This window comes from Balaenoptera physalus, assembly GCF_965194825.1.
Source record: "Balaenoptera physalus genome assembly, chromosome: 17".
Taxonomy (NCBI): Eukaryota; Metazoa; Chordata; class Mammalia; order Artiodactyla; family Balaenopteridae; genus Balaenoptera; species Balaenoptera physalus.
In genome coordinates this window covers 32,146,047-32,173,453 of record NC_138895.1, presented here as the reverse complement: position 1 = coordinate 32,173,453, position 27,407 = coordinate 32,146,047, and the positions used below count along the sequence as shown (strand labels likewise).

The 27,407-nt window shown below is 34.6% G+C and overlaps 2 long non-coding RNA genes across 2 annotated transcripts in view; both read right to left on the bottom strand.

Annotated features, from left to right (window-relative positions):
• LOC309647096 overlaps positions 1–27,407 on the bottom strand; it is a 542,704-nt gene that overhangs the window by 457,705 nt on the left and 57,592 nt on the right. The gene's annotated exons all lie outside the window — the stretch shown is intronic.
• LOC309647087 overlaps positions 1–27,407 on the bottom strand; it is a 120,342-nt gene that overhangs the window by 76,850 nt on the left and 16,085 nt on the right. Inside the window, exon 2 of the long non-coding RNA XR_014255782.1 lies at positions 1,597–27,407. This is a non-coding gene — a long non-coding RNA (uncharacterized lncRNA). The remainder of the gene's footprint in view (positions 1–1,596) is intronic.

Genomic DNA, 27,407 nt, shown 5'->3' with positions numbered 1-27,407 from the left:
ATTTTTCAAATATATTTTAAGAAGGAGATCAACATACTTAGAAGCAGAGTTGTAAAATTTGAAGTAGAGGTGTGTGTGTGTGTGTGTGTGTGTGTTTGAGAGAGAGAGAGAGAAAGAGAGAAATCTGGAATCTTACCCTTTCATCTACCTTTCCCTTGGGAAATGCTAAAGTACATCTTATGAACTCTTACAGCTTACCTCCCAAAGGATAATTTGGGAATAATTGCTATACTTCTGTTGTTCTTTGTTATTTCACACCACTGTAAAAACCCAGGGACTCTTAAAGGGTGATTTTCCTCTAGTATAAACTAAGCAGGAAGCTTTGCTAAGGCTGATGGAAATACAAATACTGACTCTTCTTTTCTCCTGTAGAGATCTACCTCTCTCTCCTTAGATTTTTCAAATATATGTCAGGAAGGAAAGAACTTACATTCTGAGTACTCCCTGAAAAACATCATTTCTCCATTTCTTAGAAGAGAATTACTTTTGGTTTCCTTCCCAGGTCACATTGCATGTCATCCACTCTAGCTTTAGCAGCTGGAATTTTTTACTGTACTCTTACGTTTGCACATATATATTTATTATAGAGGTACTCCTAAACTATAAGGGAGCAAACAAACATAAAGTATATAAATTATAAGATCTCTACTTGTTTTTAAAACTGAATTATCTGGATACAATTATAAAAAAAACCTTTACCGGAACTTGCATTTCATGAATATCTAAAATTAAAATCAATTAGCATATATAGAGAGCATACTTTAAGGTCCTTTACTAAGAACAGAGTCACATAAACAGAAATAAGATATCAGAGTCTACTAGAAAACACAAACAAGTATACAGCAAGACAGTTCAGGCTGTGATGCCTGATATAACAGATGAAATAAAGTGCTATGGCAGTACAGGGGTAGCAAGTTATTAATACTCACTGAGAGGATCAAGGAAGGCTTCATGGAATAAATGACATTTGAGCTGAAACTTAAACTAAATAGCCTAAGAACATAAAAGATACAGAGAAAGGAGCACAAGCAGAGGTGGAGATGTGCTATGCTTGGATTACAGCAGGTATTCTGAGAACTGAGGAGGCTAGTTTTCACTGGTAAGGCAATTGCCACCTGTAGTCAAAACATTTTAGGGGGCAGGAGAACAATTTTAAAAGTCATGCTCTAGTACTGCTCCACAGTTGCAGATTTTGTAAATGCCTGACACATGCTCAGAACATTTTGCACTTGTAAACATTGTACAATGTCCACCATAGCTTATAGGGTGTCCTGATTAAGATCTAGAGGAGAAGTGTGAATGAAGTCCAGTGTCTGATTTATACCTCAGACATTTAAATTTTCCAACTGAAAAATACCATTCCAACTGTGTAAATAATTCTAGGATCTAAAAATATCAAATGAAAACAGCTAAAGTATCATAGGAATTTTAGAAGCGTGTCTATCACAGCTATGGGAACAAAGTAGTCCCTAATTGCTTTGTACCTTTATGACATTTTGGATCATTGAGTCCACGTTAAATCAACAGACTCTTCCCAAGGTTTCCACCTCCCATCAATGCTGAACAGAGAACTTAAAAAGAAAGCCAGCTGCTCACCCCTTCTAGAGCCATCCCTGCTTCCTGACAGCCCTTGTATCCTCACCACACCACCAGTCTTCTTCAAGCAGCATCAGGTCTGTTCAGAATCTAGGTCTGTTTGGACTCAGAATCTCTGCTTCTGTGCTATTCTGAAAGTCAAAGGAGAGATTTCCTAATTAAACCAGAACATGTGCAACTATGCTTGCAAATGTGTCACTTTAGCTTGGATTCAAGTATAAGTCAGAAAGCCTGTAGTCAACCTCCTACTTACATCTGTGAATAAGCATACAAGCAACTGTGGGGTTGTTCAGGCTAAACAGATGGATGGTCCTATCAGGGACAGATTGCAGTAGAGCTAGCATGTAGGATGTAATGCCACCCCCTCTGAACTGAGAAGCATAGTCAGTAGCAGGAAAGACATACTCTTTAACGTAGATTTATTTTTTAGTACTCCACAATTAACTGTTTCTAAGGAAAGGTTAAATCCTTTTGCCCTCCATACATGTTTTTGGTTAGTTTCATTTCATTTCTTTATTTCATTCTGCTGGATTTAGATCATATTACATCCAATTAAATTAATGATAACCTTTATTCATGCCTTAATGCTGCACAATCATCAAAAACCATTAGCTTCATTGATTGGCAGAGTGATTGTAATATACACTATATTTTACATTGAACAAACCAAGTGAATAAACCTATACTCTGAAACTTTCATAAATAATCTGAAAACTATTTTTATTTAAAATATATTTTATGTCTAAAATATAGAAACATGAATGATCTAAAATGCCATTATTTCATGTGGACATGTATATAAAATTTTTAAATAAATATATTTATAATAATAAGTATACAATTATAATCCTGGATTGTGCATGAAATTCATGTTAGTGTGCTTCAAAGATATTATGTTACTGTAAATAAAACCTATAAGAGAGTTCATTTTAACAATTTTCTCAGTTCTACTTTGAGGTAAAACATTTATTTTAAATGAAGATTGTATTCCATAACTCCATTTCTAAAAGCTGTATATACCAAAAGAGTATGCAACATGAAGAAAAAAGTTTAAAGATGAACAAAAATCTGATTGCCTAATTTGCTCTTAAATGGGTTATATGTTAAACCATCTTACACATCTCACAAGCTATTCATTTTGTAGAATGGCATGGCTCCTCTATCCAGATATCCAGCATTTCAGTGGCTTAAAGAATTCTGGAAGAGATTTGTGTTTATATGATTTTATTTCTTAATACTCAAGTAAATAAATATCAACATTGGTCAGTTTCTGAACAATTGTGACTTTTACAGATAAAATCTTACACATATTACATAGTTATGTTTAATGCCATTTTTAAGAAGTTATAGCATTAAACATGGCACAATACAATAACCTTTTATGAGATGACCTCATTCTACATTTAATATAGAAATCACTATTTGAGAGATGAAAGGGTCTCAGGGAATTATTACAAATAAAGTTTTATTTTATAGTGTATAAAAGTATAATTCAACTTGCACAGTCTGCTCAATTGTGTACTTTTCCTACTTTTTTTCTGAAGACTGAAATATTTTTAAAATATTGTTAAGAAAAAAGGAGAATAAATCTACTTCGAAATTTAGCATTTATTGTGGGGGTAACACAATATGGTTGTACTGATTTAAAGGTTTCTTTAAAGTGAATATGTAGCATTTGCAAAGAAAGGAATTTAAATTTTCACATACATTTACATGAGTTGATTAGAACAATTACATAGACTGTTTGGACTATAACCTCAAATTTGGGATATTTATAATTACCTCTCAAATTAGAGAGAACATCTTTTAAACTAACCTCAGTTGAAATATTTGCCTTTTAATTATACTCAATAGGAAAATGGAAGTGGAGAAAGGGTTGTTGAATAAATTATTTTTATTCATTCAACTAGTAAGTGTTTATTAGGTAATGTTCCATCAAAAGTGTTTATTAAGCAATGATATATGTGAAGAATGCAAAGATTTCTAGGGCCCTTTGTCTGTTCAAAAGGTGCTCACAGTCTAATGGAAGATGTAGACATACAAATAAAAATAATAATAAAATATAATATATGCTAGAGATGAGGACATTTCCAAACAAAGTATTAAAGCTGTGGCCTGGTTTATTTTTACTGCTTAAAATAAAATGTGAAAGGAGAAAGATAAATTGAGGGAATAACTATCAAACAAAAAGAAAACAAAATGAAGATTTGGGAATTTTTTTAGTCTATTCAGAAGGCAAAATACTCTAAAATTGAGAGATTCACTATGAGGAAAGCATGCCTTAGAGAAAAAGCTGAGAGTATGGCTATACAATCTTTTGCTAGTGCCTCAGAAGGATCAAAACATCAGCATATTCAGTAACACAGAAGATCTTTAAAGAGACTGAGGGTGTGACTCAGACTTCTTCAATCAAAAAAAAAAAAAAAGTATCTAGGAAGCTTAAAGACATTGTCTCTCAGCAATCTCAGAAGGAAACAAAAATAAAAATAGAGAGGGAATTATCTAGGAAAAATATCTGTGGACCAGCCCCTTGGTTAATTGTGTGAATATATGTGATATATACAGAAAACCCACAAAGTTCTTGAGAATGTTACATCAGCAGAAGCACTACTAGATTGGACTGAGACAGAGAGTTTTAAAGAAAGATGTCAGAACCTCAGAATTCTACATACAGGAGACAGACTGATAAGTAATTTGCTGAAAATATATGGTAACTTTCATGATAAATGATGGGTGGCACAGAGGGTGGAGCTCTAAGACCAATGGAAACAGAGCTAGAAGCCATAGAAAATAATCCCCAGGCCTTGATACCCAATGGAGTTTGCTTGAGTGTATTTTGGAATTGTTTGGGACCATCCTTTTTTTCTTTCTATTTTTCCCTTTTTAGAACTGAGATGTCTGTAAGTGTTATCCTACACCTGTCTCAAGAGAAGATAACTTCTCTTGAGACAGGAGATTTCTTCAGTTTCACAGGTCCACAGATAGAAATTAATTGTGCCCCAATTATAACCAGATTGTAACCAGAGCCTCATCTATACTTAAGTTATATGATGTACATCATGAGATTTGGGACTTCTGAGCTGGTGAGATTTAGTTGAGATTTTTAGACCTTGAGTTGATAATGTAATGGGTTGAGACTACATGACTTTGGGATGAGATAAGTATATTTAGGGTGGGTGCAGAGTTTTGGGGGCCAGAGGACAGACTATGATAGGCAGGATAATGGTCTCTCAAAGATGTCCTTCCCTTAATCCTTGCCACCTATGAATATGTTACCTCACATGGGAAAAGAGAGCTTGCAAATGTGATTAAGAGTAGGGCCTTGAGGGTTTCCCTGGTTGCGCATTTGTTAAGAATCCACCTGCCAATGCAGGGGACACAGGTTCGAGCCCTGGTATGGGAAGATCCCACATGCCGTGGAGCAACTAAGCCCGTGCACCACAACTACTGAGCCTGAGCTCTAGAGCCTTCGAACCACAGCTTCTGAAGCCCGCATGCCTGGAGCCCGTGCTCCGCAACAAGAGAAGCCACCGCAATGAGAAGCCTGTACACAGCAACGAAGACCCAACGCAGCCATAAATTAATAAATTAATTAGTTAATTAATTAAAAAATAAAGAGGGAAATAAAAAAAAAAAGAGTAGGGCCTTGAGGATTAAAAGATTAACTTGATTGTCAGGGTGGGCCAAATCTAATCACATGAGTCCTTAAAAGTGAAGGACCTTTCTGGTCTGAGTCAAAAAGATGATAGGATGAGAAAGATTAGATGACCCATTTCCATTTCTGAGATGTAAGGACTATGCACATGAACTGAACAGAAGCCTCTGGGAGCTACTAGCAGCCATCAGATGATAGCCAACAAGGAAATGGAGATTTCACTCTCCCAATTGCATGAAAATGAATTCTACCGACAACTCAAATGAACAAGCAAACAGATCTCTCCAGAGAGAAATGCAGCCACCAATATCTTGATATTAGCCCAGTGAGATCAGTGTCAGATTTCTGACCTACAGAACTGTTAGATGATAAATATGTGTTACTTAAGCCATTAACTTTGTAGTAATTTTTTTAAAATATTTATTTATTTATTTGGCTGCACTGGGTCTTAGTTGCAGCACGCTGGATCTTTAGTTGCAGTATGCGAACTCTTAGTTGCGGCATGTGGGATCTAGTTCCCTGACCAGGGATCAAACCCAGGTCCCCTGCATTGGGAGAACGGAGTGTTAGCCACTGGACCACAAGGGAAGTCCCTGTGATAATCTTTTATGGAGGTAATATAAAACCAATATAAGTGCCACAAAACAGGTGAAAGTCAAGCATAGTCTTAAAGGAAATGAGTAAAAATCTACCATGAAAGAGCAAACTAAAGAAGCTTAAAAGTCATGGTTTCCCATGTGGAACTATAGGTATTGCAATGAGGAACATGGGAGATGGATGCTGCTATAAGTATAATAAGTAAATAAATTTCAGGTAGTAGTTTCCTGTAGTGCATCAAACATCGTGCTTGATAGTTTCTTTTTTTTTTTCCTTATGTGGAAGATGAAATAGTATAATACTTAAGAAAGTAATATATCAAGATATTATAAACATTTGAAGTGCATTGGTATATACAGGTTAAGATACCTAAAGTAGGTTGGATAGATAAATTTTTATCACAGATAATATTTGGGAATAATCAGCATATGTATTTAGATGATATCATGAATGCAAACGAACTTACCTTAGGATACTGTTTGAGCGAGAAGAGAGTTAAGAATGGAATCAAGGAAATATTGTGTCTTAAGAATAGACCGAGGAAAAGAAGCTAGTGATTTAAACTAATAAAGTGTTTCAAAAATATGAGTATTATTCTTATGTTGACCAAGAAAATAAAAGATAAGAATTTTAAGAACAGATTTCTCAATAGTTAAATGCAGCAGAGATATCAAGTAGACAAAAACTGAAAAGTAGCCTTAGCAATTAAAAGGTAGTGTCAATCTTAGTAAAAATCGTTCCCATAAAGTGGTGAAGTCAGACGCCAAATTCTCCATATATTAAAAGGTTTTAAAAGGCAAAGCAGTGGAAAGAGTAAGTAGTCTACAATTTCAAGATGTTTGACTAAGAGGACAAGAGGCTATTGGTAATGTGGGATGGAGTGGGAATTTTATTCTATATAATTTAATATGCACAATGGCAGAAAAGAAAAACAGGGCATAGAGGGTGATTTCAAATATGACTCAAGAGAGAGGTATACTTTTTAAAAAATTGAGATCATGAGTAAGGAAATAGACTTAAGGGGACAGGCTGAAAGCTTAGTCTTGGTTGAGGAAGAGAATTGTTAATTCCTATGAGATGAAGATAAAAATGAGTGATGATGAAGTTAAGTTTATTGGGAAACAGAGGGGAGGAGAAGTCAAGACCATTTATACCTGAGAGCTTTTGCAATATCTGTGAAACGATACATGTTTATCTACCGGGTGGAGAATGATGATAGGGTAAGAATTATTAAGAAAACTAAGAATAATTTGTAATACCTTCTGAATGGAATGAGCGAGGCACTGACCAGGAAAAATTTAAAGATCCAAGAACCAAGTGGGGATTTGGTCACGTTAATAAGAGAGAAGATGAAGTTAAATCCATAGGACTTAGAACATTTAGTAAAGACAGGGAAGCCAGCAGGAAGCTAATACAGATTTTAAAAAGTGAAAGGTCAAAGACAGTTCATTTGGAAAATTATCATTGTTACTATAAAATATGTACAGATTCCTAAGAATACATGGACTATTACAAGAATTATATGTTAATAACCAATCTGATTTGACTCCCACTTCTAAATTTGAGTCTCAGTGATTCCAGTAGTCCGAACTAGCGGTATTGCATAGGGTAATGCATGGGTTTTAGAACTTATTTTCTAGAATCAAATTCTATTTGTGTACTCATGAAATAGATAAGTTGCTAATTAAATCAAGATATTTAAAGAGCCAATGTGGTATGTAGCATAACTAATCTATGTTTCAGTTTCCTCATCTGTAAAATATCTATAAAATAGGTATATAAAAATTCATGTTCCACAAATAGAATTTTTATGAGAATTAACTGATGAAATACATATGTATTACATTCTATATGTAAATAGAATTTGCAGCAGTGCCCAGCATATACTAAGTGCTAAATAAATTTTACCTGTAATTGTTGATGCTGTTGTTAGTATTGTCAGTAGTAGTTAAGGTTTTGTCAAACATTAAATAAAGTGCCTAATTGCCAAGTAAGGGATGATAGCAGTTACGGTGTTGGTCTTTCACAACAGCACAGGAAAACATGAAGTCAAAAGATGATGTAATCTCTAAAATAGATCTAATATTTTCTGCTACTGTATCATCCTGATAGCTGACTAAAAAATATAACTTCTTAAGCTTAATAATACCTATTGTTTTCCAGAAATGAGCACCAAGTAAAGTTTTACAAGAATGAACATTTCTTTTTTTTTTTTTTAATTCTAATCTTTTTTACTTCTGTGATATGAGTGTAGGAGAAAAAAAAAAAAGATTTATAAGCTAAGTTTCTCTGCTACTGTAACAAAATTATCCATATTTTCCTGATACACTATCTTTATGGATAAAAGTCATGTGGAAAAACTAGTTTCCACAAAAAAGTGGAAATATCAGCTTTTACCTCTGGCTATTTTCATAACAGCCTGGGGGAGGGGGGAAGAAAAAAACAAGACTCTGGGATATTTCAATAAGCATGTTTTTCAAATAATTTATGCACAGAAAAATAATACTACCTTTCTTCCAAAAAATTCAAAAAATATTATACATTTATAAAACCACTTACTAGATTTTTTTCTTTTAGGCTTTTCTCCTTCTAACGTATCTTTCCCTTGATTTTTAGCATTTTCCAAACATCATAGTTGAAACCAAATAAATCAAGGTGAAAGTAGGGACCTCATTAAATCCCACCTATTTTAGGAATCTAAGGAGAAATCAAGATATAATATTTGAGGCAAAACAACTATTAAATGGCCGCAGCTCATAGTGTGAATAAGTTAAGCACAGGAGATATGAGAAATTGGGAAAAAAGAGTTGATGAACTTATTATAATTTCAAATTGGAAAGAATGTCATATCCACTACCTTGTTTTAAAGACAATTCTTAAAACTTTGGAAAACAACAACAAAAGACAACTTGCCCTGTTTTTCTGACCTTCCTGCTAGACAATATGACTATGATATTAATTTTGCAGACAACAGTCTCCTCATTGTTCTTGATCTTTTCACAGGTGCCTTGGAAATGTCAGTGAGGTCTGTATGTGTTGTAACTAATTCTCATTAAGAAAATGACATGTGTCTTGTTATATTATTTGCATTTTTGCAAAGCCATAATATTTTTCTATTATTATAATGAGTTATAGTAAGTTGACAAACTAATCATAGTAAAATGTCAGCTTTTGCATGAAAACTTTTATATATCCCAATGATATGCATGTCGCATAAAACCTCAGTGTCTTGCACTAATAGTGTGCCAGACGGTACCATCTTGCTGTTAGGAAACTGTGGATCTAGTGTTATATTTCAAATTAGAATGGGTTGATCTTATAGATTGTGAAATAGCAATAAAGTTCAGAGATGCTACTGAAATTTAGTTTACTTATGATATTAAAAAAAATATAAGAGTTATCTCAGGAAACTTTTAAAACTGAAGTGGGATACTTTAATATCTCTATGGAATTAGAGAGTAATTTAAACTTCAGCCAGGACAAGAAAGGGCGGGGCCAGAAGTCTAAAACCTAAACCCAACATAAACCCAAAAGTTTCAGAGGTGAGATAAGAAAAATGGAGCATGAACAGGTAGGTGGCCAGTCCTTAACAGTATTTTGTAGATTCTTAGGGACTGGAACTGGCCAATGAAAAAGCAGCAAAAAATTGTATAGTAAGTTTGAGTCTTAAAAGGAAGTGGTCCAGACTTCTTCAAGCATCATGATGCAAGGGTATTACAAAATGCAAACTAATTGCCCAAGCCTGAGACTTCTCCTTCAGGAGGAAAGGAGAGAAATGGAGTTTACACCCAGCCTCCCATCATTCCAGTGCATTCCCCCATGGAAAGGGGCTGGGCAGCTCTTGGCAACCAGCCTGACACAACAAGAATGAGAAAAAAATGCACAATTCTGAGACTCCTCCTTCAGGAAGAAGGGATAGAAGTGGAGCCTGTACACAATGTCCTGGCATTTCAGTGCACACTCCTAGGGAAAAGGGGCAGGTGGCTTTCAGAAGCTGGCATAGCTCTGTAAAATAGGGAGAAAGAACAAAACACTCCTGCCACATTTCAAAAGAAATGAAGAGAAATAATACTTGTACCAAGTAGCTCACATTTCTGTGCACTGCTCTAAAGAAAAGTGGCAGGAGGTTTAAGGTAGCTTCTATGGCTCTGTAAGATTAGGAAAAGGCACAGAACCTTGAAACTTCTCCCTCACCAGGAGATGGAATGCATATATCCACATAAAGTGTTTGAGATGCTCCCAGAATCTCTAGCTGGCCTGATTGGTGAAGGTTTTTCCTGTTGAAACCATTCCATAAAGACTTAAAGAGGTGCTGTTCTCAAATGAGCAGACCAATGAAAACCTAAAAGGAACATGAAGAATCCAGGAAACATGATGCTATCAAACGAGCAAAATACATTTCCAGTATACAACCCTAAAGAAAGGAGATCTATGAATTGCCTGACAAAAAATTCAAAATAATCATCTAAAAGAAATTCAGTAAGCTACAAAAGAACATAGATAGACAACCCAACAAAATCAAGAAATGACACATGAACAAAATCAGAATATCAATAAAGAGAGTTATAAACCATAAAAAAAAAACAAACAGAAATTCTAGAGCAGAAGAGTACAATAACTGAACTAAAAAATTCAAAAGAGAGCTTCAACAATAGACTTTGTAAAGTGGAAGATAGAACCAGTGAACTCAAGCAAAATGAAAAAAATAAAGGAAGCCTACCAGACTTATGAGATACAAATAAGTGAAACAATATATGCATCATGAGACTCCCAGAAGGAGAAAAGAGAGAAAGGGCAGAAAAATTATTTAAAGAAATGATGGCTGAAAACTTCTCAAATCTGGGAAAGGAAATGGATATCCAAATTCATAAAGCTGAAATAATCTCTAATATAATTAATCCAAAGAAGCCTACCCTGAGACACATTATAATTAAATTTTCAAAATGGAAAGACAAAGAGAGGCTTTTGAAAGTAACATGAGAAATAATTCATCACATACAAAGAAAAATATCATACACACACACATTTTACACATCAAAGAACTAGGGGAAAAAACAACAAGATAAGCCCAAAGTTATGAGAAGAAAGGAGATAATTAAAGATTAAAGCAAGAATTAAAAAAAAAAATATAAAAAAATGAACAAAACCAAGAGTTGCTTTTGAAAAGGTAAACAAATTGATAAACATTTAGGTAGACTATGGAAAAAAAAAGAGAAGATACAGTAAAATCAGAAATAAAAGACTGGGCATTCAACAGAAATAAAGATGCCACAGAAATAAAAAAGTATCATGAGACTGTCATGCACAATTATATACCAACAAGTTTGATAGCCTAGAGGAAACTGATAAACTCCTGATATGTATAATCGACAAAGACTGAATCATGAAGAAATAGAAAATCTGAAAAGACCAATAATGAGCCAAGAGATCAAATCAGTAATCAAAAACTCTCAACCAAGGAAAGTCCAGGACCAGATGGTTTTACTGGTGAATTCTACCAAATATTTAGGAAAAATAATGCCAGTCCCTCTCAAACTCTTCCAAAATATTGAAGAGAAGGCAACACTCCCAAACTCATTGTATGAAGCCAACATTACCCTGATACTAAAGGGAGACAAGAACACTATAAGAAAAATAAATTGCTGGCCAATGTCTCCGATAAACATAGAGACAAAAATTTATCAAAAATATACTAGCAAACCAAATTTGACAACACATTAAAAAGATCATACACCATAACAGAGTGGGATTTATCCCTGTTGTGGAAAGATGGTTCAACAAATGCAAATCAGTAAATGTATACCACATTAACAGAATGAAGGAAAAAAGTTACATGATCATCTTAATATACTCAGAAATAGCATTTGACAAAATTCAACACACTTTCCTGATAAAAACACTCAACAAACTAGGTATAGAAGGAATGAATATTCTATGTGAAAAACCCATAACTAATGTCACACTCAACAGGGAATCATTGAAAATGTTCCTCTAAGATTAGGAATAAGACAAGGATGACAAATCTTCACTATAGTACTGGAAGTCCTAGCCAGAGAAATCAGAGAAGAAATAGAAATAAGTACTCCAAAACAGAAAAGATGAAATAAAATTATTTGTATTTGCAGATGACATGATCCCATATGTAGAAAATCCTAAAAATGCCACACCAAAACCGTTAGAAGTAATAAATGAATTTAGTAAAGTTGCAGGATACAAAATAAGTATACAAAATTCAGTTGTGTATCTTTATACAAAGAAACCTCTATAAAGAAAATTAAGAACACAGTCCAATTTACAATAGCATCAAAATTCATGAAATGCTTAAAATTAAAGTTAACCAATGAAGTGAAAGAGTTATACACTAAAAACTCCAAAGCATTTATGAAAGAAATTAAAGATAATATAAATAAATAGGGAAGTATCTTGTGTTCATGGATTGAAAGACTTAATAATTTTATTATAATGTCCATACTACCCAAAGTTTTCTACAGATTCAATGCAATCCTCATAAAAACTCTCAATGGCATTTTTCACAAAAGTAGAAAAAAACTTTATAGAGAACCATGAAAGATCTAGTATAAGAAAAGTGATCTTGAAGAAAAAAGAACAAAGCTGTAGGCATCACATTTCCTGGTTTCAAAATATATTACAAAGCTACAGTAATTAAAACAGTAGTATGGTTCTGTGTATGGCATAAAGACAAATATATAGACAAATGGCCCAGAGATTGCATCAAACTGAAAGGTTTCTTCACAGCAAAGGAAACAATCAACAGATAGAAAAGGTTACCTATGAAATGAGAGAAAATATTTGCAAACCGTATATCTGATAAGGAATTATATTCTAAAGTATATAAAGAACTCCTACAACTCATAACAACAACAACAACAAAAAAAACCCCAAATAACCTGATATTTTAAATGGGCAAAGGACTTGAACAGACATTTCTCCAAAGACATACAAATGGCCAAAAGGTATATGAAAAGATGCTCAATGTCATTGATTATCAGGAAAAAACCTAAAACTATGAGATATAACCTCATGTTGACAGGATACTTTTGCCAAAAGAAAAGAAAAAACAAAAAACAAAAAAACAAGTATTTGAAAGAATGTGGAAAAATTGGAACCCTGTACACTGTTGATGGGAGAGTAAAATGGTACAACAGCTCTGGAAAACAGTGGAGTTACCATAAAAAATTAAAAATAGAACTACCATGTCATTCAACAATCCCACTTCTCATATATATCCAAAAATAACTGAAATCGGGATCTTGAAGATAGGTCTGTACTCCCATGTTCATTGCAGCATTATTCACAATAGCCAGGATAAGAGAACAACCCAGATGTCCATAGACAGATGAAAAGATAGAGAAATGTGGCATATACATACAAAGGAATATTATTTAGTTTTAAAGAAGAAGGAAACTCTGCCTTTTGTGACAACATGGATGAACCTGGAGGACATTATGTTAAGTGAAATAAGCCAGTAACAGAAGGACAGTTACTGCTTGATTCCACTTATATGGGGTATCTAAAATAGTCCAACTTATAGATGCAGAGAATACAATAGTAATTGCCATGGGTTTGGAGTGGGGAAAATGTAACATTGTGTAATGGGTCTAAAGTTTCTGTTATGCTGAATGAATAAATTCTAGAGATCCTGCTATATGGCATGGGGCTTTTAGTTAACAATACAGTATTGTGTCTTTCAAAATTTGTTAAGAGGGTAGATCACATGTGTTCTTACCACAGACATACACACACGCACAAATACCAAACAAAAGAGCTCAAGGAAAGTTTGGGAGATGCTGTTTTTTTCTATTGTCTTGATTGTTATGGTGGTTTCATGGGTGTGTGGTTCTGTTCAAACTAATCAATTTTTACACATTAAATACGTGCAGCTCTTTGTATATCAATTATACCTCAATAATGGTGTTAAAAATGGAAATCAACTGGCTTTTCAACTCACTTGAAATAAAATCCAAAGTTGCTAGCCTCTACCTGTCTGGTTCCTTGTTATCTTTCTGACCACGTCTCTACCACCTATCCCATAGGTCTTACCATGCAGGCACACAGCCTCTGTGATCTTATACAAATTTCCCATATGGCTGCTGTAACAAATTGTCACAAACTTGGTGTCTTAAAATACAAAAAATTATTCCCTCGCAGTTCTGGAGGCCAGAAGTTTGAAATCACAGTAGGGTCAACATAGTGTTCTTCCAAAGGCTCTGGGGAGAACCCCGCTATTCTTGCCCTCTAGTTTCAGTAGGCTCCTTGGTTTGTGGCTGCATAAATCCAAACTCTGCCTTCATCTTCATATGAACTTCTCTGTCTGTGTCAAATCACACTCTGCCTTTCTCTTATAAGGACATTGTCATTGGATTTAGGGCCCACTAGATAATTCAGGATTATCTCAACTCAAGACCCTTAATCACATTTACAAAGAATATTTTTCCAAATAAGGTCCAATTCACAGGTTCTAGGGATTAGGGAATATCTCTTCTGGGACCACCAGTCAAGCCACTACCTCATACATGCTTTCACCTCAGGGAGTATATTGCTCTTCCTTCTTCCTCTGCCTGAAACACTTTGTTCTCAAGAATGTTAATAGCTCATTCCTTCACCTTGTGCAGGTTTTTGCTCTCATTTCACTTTCCCTTGGAAAAGTCTCATAACATCTATTTAGAATTGCAATATCCTCCCCCCCAATCCATTGACATATGAGGCCCCCTCCTATTTTTTCTGCATAGCACTTATTACCACTTTTTACTTATGTAACTATATTATAATTTCATTTTTTCTGTCCCTATTCTTGAAAATGCGGTAATGTATTTTGTCAAGAATATGGAACAACTGGAACCATAATACAGTGCTGTTTAGAATGTAAACTGAGATAAGGACTTTGAAAAACTGCTAATATCTACTAAAGATGATCATATGCATGCCCAGTAATTCCAGTCCTATATTCCTATACCCAACATAAATATGTATATATTCTTACTAAAAGACATGTACAATAATATTCACAATAGAACTATTTGTGATACTAGCCCTAAATTGAGAACAACTCAAATGCTCATCAGTAGAATACTACACAGCAATGAGAATACACAAATGTATACAATAACAATGATGAATTTCACAAGTATAACGTGAAGTGAAAGAAGCCAGACACCAAGAGTATATTCTGTGTGAACTCATGTATATAAAGTTTGAAAACAGGCAAAATTAGCAATATGGTTTTAGAAGTCAGGATAATGGTTAACTTTGGAGGTGAAATGACTAAAAATACTCATGAGGAGGCTTCTGGGTAATGTTTAATTTATTGATTTGGATTCAAGAGAAGCAGGGATGTTTAACTTTACGATCATTCATCCAGCTGTATCCTAATGAATTTTAAACTTCTCTGTATTAATATTATTATACTTTGTTTAAAAGATTTTTTACTAGAAAAATGGTACAGATGATCTGGTTTGCAAGGCAGAAATAGAGACACAGATGTAGAGAACAAATGTATGGACACCAAAGGGTAAAACCGGGTGCAGGGTGGGTGATGGTGGTGGGATAAATTGGGAGATTGGGGTTGACATGTATACACTAATATGTATAAAATAGATAACTAATAAAAACCTGCTGAATAAAAAATAAATTTTTAAAAATTAAAAAATTAAAATATATATTTTTTAAATCCACCAATCTTGGCAGTACTACTCCAAAACTGTTGTATGTGTGAGAGTCTCTCTTTTTCTGTAGGTTCCATGAGCTCACTAAAGTGTTAGCAGAGAAGATTTATGAATTCAGAGAAATCACAAGTCAGTCTAGGTTTCACCAGAGTTTTTACTACATGTCTAGAAGTATTCTGTCAACATACATCTCTCTGTACCATGCACATGGGGAAAAGGGATTTAATACTCTTAAAAAAAAATAAAACATGTGGGTAGTACCTGTCCTGTGAGCCAGAAGTATATGTTGAGAGGCCAAATTTTTGTAATTAATACCTTATTTGTGTACTTCCCACATTGCCCTTCTATGCAAAATGTACTACAAATCTGAAATACTTCAAATTCAAGCTCTAATGCTTTTCTATAATTAGGTTTCTCTTTCTATATTGTCAGTGGAATCTCCCTTTCTAGAACTATCTCTTCTGTCATATACCTTTTCCATGCTTGAGAGTTCTGTATAGTAACTGTCTTCATTATTACCTATTTCTCTGAGCAGGAGATGCTTCAGTATGATGCTGGGGAAAGCCTGCATTGAGGCTTCATTTCCGTGCTCACTTCCTCATTTAGTACCAGTTAGGACAGTTGAATGAGTCTTTTTCTGGTGTTAATGGGTCTAAAGAGGAAATGAAGGTCCCCCTTCTTTCTCTCTTATCTGAATTGTCAGATAAAGAATACTGATGTTCATGAAATTGATCGTTAACTACATTTTCAGTAAGAGGCGGTTGCTAGTCATTGAGAATTCTTTTATTATAATTAATCTGCTTAGTTTATAAGAATTTCTAGACTAGAAATACTGACTCAATTAAAAGTCACAATCCAAAAAAATATTTTAAAAATTCTGAGTATTTTTTTATTTTATTCAGAAATTAGTGATAAGAATAATTTCCAGAGCATATTTTGAACACTTAGCAAGGTCAGAATAAGCAATAATCATAGTGATGTGGTGACAATAATAATAGTTAAGTCCTTTATACTATTAGCACTTTGATGCATTAAAAATGCATTCATCAATAAGCCCTATGAAGTAGGCAATATGGTCCTTCCCAAATTCATATACTGAAAAGTGCCAAGTGTGATGGTATTAGGAGGTGGGGCATTTGGGATGTGCTTAGGTCATGAGTTGGAGCCCTCATGAATGGAATTAGTGTTCTTATACAAGAGACCCTACGGAGATCCGTCACCCATTTCACCATGTGAGGACACAGAGAAAAGATGGTGTCTATGAACAAGGAAGTGGGCCCTCACTAGAATGTGACCATGCTGGATACTTGATCTTGGATTTCCCAGCTTCTAGAACTGCAAGAAACAAACATCTGTTGTTTATAAGCCACCGACCCGTGGCATTTTGGAATAGTAGCCAAAAAGGACTAAGAAAGTAGGTATTATTATTATCCTTATTCTCTTGATAAGAAAACTAGATTTCAAGTAGTTTCTCTCAAGGTCACACAACTAGCAAGTGTTGGAGCTAATACTTAACCGAACGCTGCAGCAAATATTAAAATCCAGGATGTTTAAAGAAAGCAAGCAGCTGTCTAGGAAGGCATATTATAATTGGAATCCATAGTTTGAAAATGTGATTAGAAACCTTATAATAACTTTCAGTTTTATCTTCAAAATTGTAGATGTATTTTCAATGAAATAGCGGGATATAGCATTATAAGACTTTTGTGAGAATTCTGTGAAATAAGAGTAAATAGTTTAATATTAAAGAACTTATTTCTGCTCTTAAAAATATAGCATAATGAAAATTGAAATTAGTTAGTGGCAATTATCCACTTGAATCTAGCAGAGCAGTTTGGAATATTAAGACAGATATCAAAATATGAATGAACATGAAAAGAGAAATGATTGAATCTTGGTGTTCTGTAATGGAGAACACCTAAGACCTAATGACATAAACCTAACTAGATTTTGTAAGATATTTAGAGACTTGTCCAGGTAACACAAGAGCTTTCCATTAAATATGACTAAGGTGATGACTCAGGAGATACTGATAAGGATATTGGAAAATGAAGATACATCAGTGGCTAGTATTGACCAATAAAATTCCAACCTTAAGGTTGGACCTATGTCAGCAGTTTGCATAATGCATTAGTCACAACTGTGTGTCAAAGAAAGATGGAAGATTTTGGAATTCTTTGTCACAGTAAGAAAAATTACTAAGTATTTCAGTGTACAAAGGGGAATATTTTGTAGGCTGAGGTCTGAGTAAGCACTTGAACAAGTTAGAAAATATATGCATACATTCTGTAATGTAAGCAAAAAAAGAAAAACAGTACTTCACAATAGTTCTAAAGTAATTGCCAAGTTCTGTTGGATTCCCTTTACTAATAACAACCCCCTCCCAAATCTCTACAATGTATAAGTTTATTCTCCATGGATCTTATTTGATACAGTCAGAATTCTTTCAAGCCTCACTATTTTTTTAAGGTAAAGACATTGAAGCTTCAAAGCTCAAATTATACAAGAAATCTGTTGAATTAGTGACTCCATTATTGTCATATCCTAACATTTAGCAGGTGTACCTACTTCCTTTTACTTGATTGTAGAACTTCTTACCCACTGAAACAATGACTGTCCTAAGTGACAAATAAGTGCCTGTAAGTTGGCAGGTAGGAACCTAGAAACTCCTTTCCTGATGTTCCAAGTTTTCAAATTCTCTCAGCAAATTATGTTGTATTTAATTTAAGTTCATCAGAAAGTTTATCCTTGTGAGTTTTCTTCCAGTTGGTAAGAACCTAATGCGTTTCATTTGGCCTCAAAATTATTGTCTAGCTTATTCTCAGTAGGTACAATTTATCTAATGACAAATACCCTAAAAATATGGTTTCTGCTACACTGCTCACGTATATAAAATATCTTCAGAACACACACACACCCACACACACACACACACACCATACTTGAATATCATCCTGCAAATGTCACAGTGAAGACTTTCTAAGATACTAAACTGTCAAAGCAAGATAACTTATTTTATCCAACAAAACTTTAGTCAGCACCTATTGCACATTAGGTATTATGCCAAACCCCAGCTATCTTGTAGCTCACAGACTAGAAAGTGAGCCAAGAAACACAATTTAATGTAACTAATTCTACAATAGAATATGAAAATACCTCTCTCATCTGCATCTTTCTGACTACATTAAGTGCCCAAGTATTCCCTTCACCAACTTTTTTTCATGCAGCCCATCATCTCATTACTTCCTCTTTAACATGAATCATACTCTCATTCCATACATAGCATTTCTGAGTTAGGAAACCAACCTGATTTAATGAATCCATCTACAAGTAGTTCACTGCCATTGCCAACACCTCTCAGGGATATTTGCTAACATAAAACAATACAAAATTTATAAAATTTAAAGCAATGCAAAGGTTGCATTTTGGGCACAAAGTAGTCTTCTTTGACAAACAATAAAAGAGATATTAAGAGTGTCAAGTACGAAGAGGGGTCACACAGAATAATAGATGAGAGTAGGTTGTTTTGTTTTTTTTTTAATAGATTAAACAATTAACAATTCAGTTTAACAAGTCAAATTAGGAGGATATGAGAAAAAATAAAGGTAATCAAATAAAAATAAATAAAGCAAATAATAATATATTATGATTCAGTCACTATATTTTTATGAAAGAGATAATGGGAAAATATATACTCACGATGAGGATGTTCCAAGAATGACTTTTACAATATTCTTGTTGAGGATGTTTGCAATATCCAGGGTAAGGATAACACAAGCATTAATGTAAAATATCCTTTCTATATGAGATTTAAAAAATATTGTTAGTAAATTACAAAAAAAAATGTAATTTAGTGTACAAATTAAGAAAATATGATGGTAACAAGACCTTGTCAACAGATTTTTTGATAAATATTTGTAGGTGTTGATTGTATGTGTTCCAAATCCGTGGGTTTTTTTCAAAAGTTTAGAGGAGCTGAAGAGAATTAATGAATTTGCTGTGCATTGAGTGATGCTTTTGAAAGGCATTAAATGCTAACAACTGTGATCAGGATAATTAACAAAAAATTACAGGTTATGTAAAATCTTATTTTAATAAATACCTAATATCATAATGTCAGTTTTAATATGATAAGGTTATTTTCTCAACTGAAAGCCTATATTATATATTATCCCAAATAGTTATATTATGACAATCTTATTTAACAGATAGAAGCAATAACTGTAATAATATTTTTGTTTGTACACTCTTTCATGACTTTTTAAATATTTTCATATACACAGTCTCATTACCTTGGCTTGATATTTTTCTAATAAGGAAGGCAACTGGTGTGGCTGCAACTTTAGAAATGAGAATACAATTATTATAGCTTGTTCAAGTTACTCAAGTTATTCAAATCACCCAAGTGAGACAGATTATGTTTTGAAAGGAGGATTATTCATTTGTTCAACCATTTAAAAAATTTGTATCTAACTCCTGGCTGTGTGATAAGTGCAGTGGATATAATGATGAAAAAAACAGTGTCCTTGACCTTGTAGAGCTTAAAATTAATTATTTGCTTACTATTTCTCCTTTTTGGCTATAAATTCTTTCTGCAAAAGACCCAATGCCAGTCATATTTACTTATGTATATCTAGAATCTAAAATAACATCTGACACATAGTTGATGCTTAAAAATATTTTATTCATCTGTTCAAAAATATGTATTGAGTGCCTATAATACATCAGATACTGTTCTAGGCAATATAATACGAATGAACCAAATGGAGAAAATTAACATATTCATTTAAATGTGTGTTGGGGAAAAGATAAGTAATAATTTGACAAATGAGTAAATACTTATAGTATATTAAATGGCTACAAGTGTTAAGGGGAAAAATAAAGCTTACAGGAGTTCATGAATATTTATAATTTTTAATAGAAAGGTAACAAAAGAAGTCCTTTCTCTGAGAATGTTACATTGAGAAACTGTCCGTAGGAGGGAGAGAATGAACCATGCGGATATTTGGGAGTTTCTCAGGCAAAAGGAAAATAGTTACAGAGGCCCAGAGATGCTGCAGCCTCCCATATTGGAGCAACAACAAAGAGGCTAGTGTGGTTGGAACAGAGTGAGCAAGGAGGAGAGTGTGATAACTGCTTTGACATGGTCATAGTGGAGGGATTTTGGAAACGAGAACAGTGTTGGCTGATACCCTCCATCAAAATTAGGGCAAGACTCTTTCACCAATCTTTCCATTTCAAGTAAGAGAAATCTCAATTCCAACATACTAAAACAAGAAGAAATACATTAGCTCATGTACATGAAATATCCACAGAAAAGTCACGATTCAGTTATGCCTGATTCTGGACTCAATTTCACATGATGGCCCTGGAATCTGCAGTCTTGCTTCATCACAACATCAAGCCCAACAAAAGTCAGTGAGTCTTTTCAGACAGCTCCAGCAAAGCACTAACATATCTTCTGATTAGACTGGCTTGGGTAATGTGTCCATCATAAAATTGTTTTCTATGTCTCTGAGTCTATTTCTGTTTGTTAAATAAGTTCATTTGCATCATTTTTAAGATTACACATACAAGTGTATCATATGATATTTGTCTTTCTCTGACTTACTTCATTTAGCATGATAATCTCTACATCCATCCATGTTACCATGTTGCTGCAAATGGCATCTCATTCATTTTTATGGCTGAGTAATATTCCATTGTCTGTATATATATACATATATATATATGTATATATATATACACATACATATATATATCCCCCTTTTTTTTTAATCCATTCATCTATTGATGGCCATTTAGGTTGCTTCCATGTCTTGGCTATTGTAAATAGTGCTGTTATGAATATTGAGGTGAATGTGTCTTTTCAAGTTAGAGTTTTTGTCTTTTCTGGATATATGCCCAGCAGGGGGATTGGTGGATCATATGGTAACTCTATTTTTAGTTTTTTAAGGAACTTCCATACTATTCTCCATAGTGGCAGCACCAATTTACATTCCCACCAACAACGTAGCAGGGTTCCCTTTTCTCCAGCATTTATTATTTGTAGACTTTTTGATGATGGCCATTCTGACCAGTGTGAGGTGATACCTCATTGTAGTTTTGATTTGCATTTCTCTAATAATTAACGATGTTGAACATCTTTTCATGTACCTGTTGGCCATCTGTATGTCCTCCTTGGAGAAATATCTGTTTACCTCTTGTGGTCTTCTGTCCATTGGGTTGTGGCTTTGTCCTGTGTTTTGTTCATTTGTTTGTTTGTTTGTTTTCATTTGTTTGTTTTTTGTTTTGAGAACACAAATTATGTGACTAAACCCCAGGTCTGTTATGGCTTCCTGGCTTCATTTTATTTTGGGTCCCTGTTAACCACATTGAGTCAATTTTCTATGTTCTTTCCTAAGGTTCATTTTATTTTATTTTATTCCAAAGTTTCTCCCTTTTGATCAAAACCTGCCAAAGACAGCATTGATGATCAATTTTTGTAATGTCCTATTTCATTGCTGGAGTTGTATGATTACCTGCTCTGGATCCATTTTGGCCTATGGAGGGACCCAGTGCTGATTAGGGACTTAAGCAGCCAATTGAGAAACTTGAGTCATGTAGATAGGGTTTTTCAGGCACCTGTTTACAAGATAGTTGAGGTTTGGGGACAGAGGTCATCCGTTGTCTTCCTAGAGTCATTGGTTGATTCAGTCAAGGGTCTGAAGACAGCATAACGTGAGTAGGAGGTGTTACTGAAAACTCGGCCTCTCTGTACACCGGTGCCGAATCAAATCCCAGAGACAGAGTTTTGGGTGAAATAGAAAAGGATAGGTTTATTGCTTTGCCAGGCAAAGGGTAACACACCAGGCTTCTGCCTCGAAAAACTATGTGTCTCAACCCCACAGGATTCGATTAAGAGTTTTATAAGAGTGGTTCAAAGGTGGGGTCTCTGACAAGATTAGGGTGTGAGGAGGGCTTGCACTCCCTTAATCTCATCTCCAGTGGTCATCTCCTAATCTTGATGAGTTTCTCTTGTCCCCTTAATCTTGCCTCAAGTTGTTTCTTGGCTGTTCCTCCCTTGATTAGCTACTGTTTGAATCAGCCCTTTGGAACTCTCGGAAGGTCATGGAGACTGGAGCCTTGCCTATAAGAAATGGTGGACAAAAGGAGGCCATCATGCCCAGGCCCCACTTGGTTTCAGTGCCTGGGAACCCCAGAGGGCTCCACTTAGTTTCAGAGATAAGATGTCTATTCTGGAAGAATTATAGGTCACAAAAGATGTTATACAGTTTAAGAGGCAGGGCCCAAATATACTTCAGCCAGGAAATGACTTTCCTTACTCACCTAGTAAAGTGTTGGGAGCCCTTTAAGCAAGGCATCAGCCTGTTTTCCAAGATGTTTTATGCCTCCATAAATTCCATCTTAGTTCTTTAAAACTGTCTGTCATATCTGAGTCTATGCTTATCTCTCCCAAATATGACATTTCTGTCAAAGCCTTGGTAATATAACCAAGGTTTCCAATTGCATCCTCTTATAAAAAGAACAGATTCTTTTGGAATTTACATAAATATCTATATTGTTATAAAAGCAAGAATACTCACTAAGAGTTTCTGAATTCTGGAAAGATCACATAGAGAGAAAAAGATAAATATTTTATATTTGTTTACCAAAGTATACTTTATTAAATTTCTCCAAGTCACAGTTAACTTAAGGGGAAAGGTTTTCTCATGTCTGGAAAACAAAGATTAAAAAGCCAGTAATATTTCAGATAAAAAATTATAAAAGTTATGGGCATATGCATCAGTTCATTCAGTCCTATTGAAACAGGAGGGAAGGGGGCAGGGTACAACCTTTGAAAGAATGACATAGCCTGAGGACAGGACATAAACTGATTAGAACCAAATGGGTCCAAGATGGCGGACAAGTGGACTTCCACTAGACCTTAAGCTTCAATATATGCTCATTTTAACACATCAGCAAGCTAAATGACACACCTACAGGTGCCATGACAGTTCCAAGGCCGACCATAAGGATCAAAAAGTGGGTGGTGGCCCAATTCCTGGAAATCCCCACTGCTTCCCCAAATAGCTGGAATACTCCTCCCACTCATTAGCCTATGAAATTACCCACCCCTATAAAAACTGGCAAACCCATACCCTGGTCTTGCTCTCGCCTTCTGAGATGGCCCACACTCTGTCTGTGGAGTGTGTTTCTCTCTAAATAAATCCACTTCTTACCTATCACTTTGTCTCTCACTGAATTCTTTCTGTGATGAGACATCAAGAACCTGAGCTTCATTAAGTCCTGAAACCAGGTGTGTGATCTCAGTTGGAAAACTGTAGATTTTGGCCAGGTTCGAGACTCAGCTGCATGGGTTCAAATCCCAATCAGGGTTTTGTCCAGGTTTGAGTCCCAGCCACATGGGTTAGACTCCCAATCTGAGTTTTGGCCGGGTTTGAGTCCGGCACATGGGTTCAAGTCCCAGTCTGAGGTGCACAGTTTCACTATGTAATGAATATTTGTTCATCTTGATCTTTTGTTAGCAGTTTATAAAGCCATCAGGTTTTCCATTTCATTTCTGTAGACCTGCAAGTTATCAGACACCTATTTTTGTCAAAAAATCCTTTCTATGAATCTTCTTGCAGATATTCATTATTGTAAAAGTGTCAGAGTAAAACAATAGCTTTTGTCATTTAACTATAAATGACAAAAGACTTAAAATGGAATGGTTGAAGATCCGATTATAATGTAATTAACAAAGAAATTTGGTTATTTCTGTGATATAAAACATTTTAAGTTAATAGCTAGAATTATAACACTACACCAGGATGTATTCAAATTTAGAGATTTTATATACTTTCCAGAACATTTATATTAATAACATTTACCCATATAATACAACTCTTTTTCTCATGGTTTCTTTTCCATAAACTTTCTACAACTTCCTTTTTTACTTTCAGACTTTGTCCTATGGTTTCCTTGTCTCTTTTTCTCTCTTTTTAAATCTCTCTTTAGGACACATTTACTTTATTTTACCTTAACAAAATTCATTTCTATTCCTTATACTTTTTTTCTTTGCATACACAGATGTTTTCCTTATTACTTTTAGTAGTTTTAATTACATATATTAATCAGAATTCTTAATCTTTAAAAACCTAATTTCTAGTGAAAATTAAGAAGTAAGCAATTTTGAACTTTTACATTAGCATTCTGCAGATTTGCAAATTTATAAATATTATTTATATTTTCTAAAAATATCTGCCTTTTATAGAAAATTTCTCAGCGTGGCATCAAAATTTTTAATTAATAGCCCTAAACATCTTTAGTTTCTCTGTAAAAGGAAGCCTATGTTTGGTTATTACTGTTTCAGTATTTTATCTTGTTTGGAAATGAGCTAGACATTCAATAAATTTCTAGCATCAAACAATTTAGCAAAACTCCAACATTTCATGTTACCAAAAAGGTTTGGAAAAACTAATTTTCAGTAGACATATCATAAAGCATAATTATTCTTAGAGTTAACCTAAAATCTCTTACCCCATTTGCATTTAATGTGCTTAAAAAATATTATCATACCAAGTTATATTTGTTGACAAATTTTATAACATAGATAATATGATCTTATTTGACTTTTAGTAATCCTAAGTACAATAAAAGTATTATACTTAATGTTGATGACTCTGAAGACATGCCTGTATTAATTAAACCAACAAACTAACTTTAATATCAAATATTAATTTAATACTTAATATTTTCCAGCTCTTGTGAACTTGAAATTTATTTGGGCTAACTCCTATTACATTTCTGAGAATTTATATAAGTATTTAATTTTCTTTAAGACAAGTAAATAAAGTTCATTCACAAGTTAATTTTGGCAATACCATGCAAAGTTAGAAATATATATTAATAATGTACATACATATACACACATACATCCAGATAGACACAGACAGAGAGCTCATAGTTTTCATTTTAAAATTTTGTCATGAATCAGGTACTACAATATAAAACTTACTAGTTTATGAATAACAGTTGAAGCAATAAGCTCCACCTAGAAGCACTTTTTGTTCCCTTAAGGTCAGAATTCTGAAAAGATGTTTTATCAAGCCAGTTTTCTCCAACCGCATATCCAAAAACCAATTTGGAATGTCAATAAAGCCTTATCTTGACCATTTCAGGGCAAGATCTCCTTAGTTCTCATTTAAGTAAGTACTGGCAAGTATATATTCCATACATACATAAATTCAGCTGGACTGTTAGTCAGCGATGGCTGTCTGGTGCCCTTCTTTTCTCCTGTTTGGGGGACTTTATTTCCCATTTTAAAGTTGGTTTTTGAGACAAAATTACTATGAAAACTGTGTGGTGGGTCAGTGTGCTGTTTGTGAGCTTAACTCCTCCAGGTGTTACCCTAAAGTTATTTCACCTTTTTCATGTGTCTCAGTTTCTCCCTCTGACAGTATAAAATTCCTCTGGGTGTTCAAAGCACTTAGAGGGCCAATCCTTATGTGTGCATCCCCAAGTCATTTTATATTTTTTTATTTAAAAAGTTTTTAAAGATCTTTTTTTTATATTTATTTATTTGGGCAGTGCTGAGTCTTAGTTGTGGCACGTGGGATTTTCGTTGCAGCATGTGGGCTCATAGTTGCAGCATGCAGGCTTGTTAGTTGCAGCATGTGGACTTCTTAGTTGTGGCATGCATGAGGGATCTAGTTCCCTGACCAGGGATAGAATCCAGGCACCCTGCATTGGGAGCATGGAGTCTTCCCACTGGACCACCAGGGAAGTCCCCCCAAGTAGTTTTTTATATTAATGAGTGGGTTTCCCTATGGGACTGCTGCACAGTATGAGAATTTGCTTCTACCATTCCCACAAGTTTCTCAGTTGCCTGAGAGTGTCATAGCTGGCCTGGAAGAGCCATTGTCCCTTATCTTCAGAGTTAAAAGTTCTCATATGGTATCCTCATTTTTATTCTGACAAACACTGTTAAAGTAGCTAATTCAAGAAAAAACCTACCCAGTCTAAATCTTCCCAGTTTCAACTGAGCAACTATCTTGGTGTCTTTCAACTAAGCAATTTTCTTAGTGTCTTTCAACTGAGTAACTTTCTCAGTGTCGAGGAGGTCACTTATTTTTCTTCCCATAGGATTGACCTTGAAAGGGACAATAAGGGGTGGGAGGGGCAGTGGAGAAGTATAGTGGGAGGCAGTGTAAGAGCATGAGAAACAAGAGGAGCAGTAGGATGAGATTAAGCAGCACTTTTGCTAGTGCAATTAACCTCTTCTAACTTTTGCAACTCGTTGGTTAATTTAGAATTATTTGTTTTCAGTGTGGTGTCAGGGCACAGGGATTCCTGATTTCTTTTGAAAGTTTTGAAGTAGCAATTAAAATAAGTTTCCCATTAAATTTGATGGGTCCAATATCCTTGTCTTTCTAATTGAACATGCAAATAAACCAATTTAGAGAAGCCAAGTGGGTCCCAAATTGACCAACAGAAATTTAAATCATCTTTTATTCCACAGGGAGGTTGGCTATCTGTAGTATCTTCAGAACAGAGGTTCCCCATATTTACGTGTATTCTTTATCTGTTAACAGAGAACTGGAAACAGCTCTTATCTGTAACTCCTCCCCGTGAATACCACTGAGTTAGGCTACTAAGTCCCATCCTTATGAGGAGGAGTGTGGAGAAGCAAAAATAAAGTGCCTGAGACACCAACCACAAAGATATAGAAGGTCTTGGATCTGAGAAGACTTACCCTGCTGATTCTCAACACCACTAAGGATCAACTGAGCCCAAGGGACTCATGCAGATGCTGATGCATTGGTCCAGGATGGTGTAGGGAAGGGTCTGGGGTGTCACTTCAGATCCCACTTCTGACACCAAAGAATGTTGTC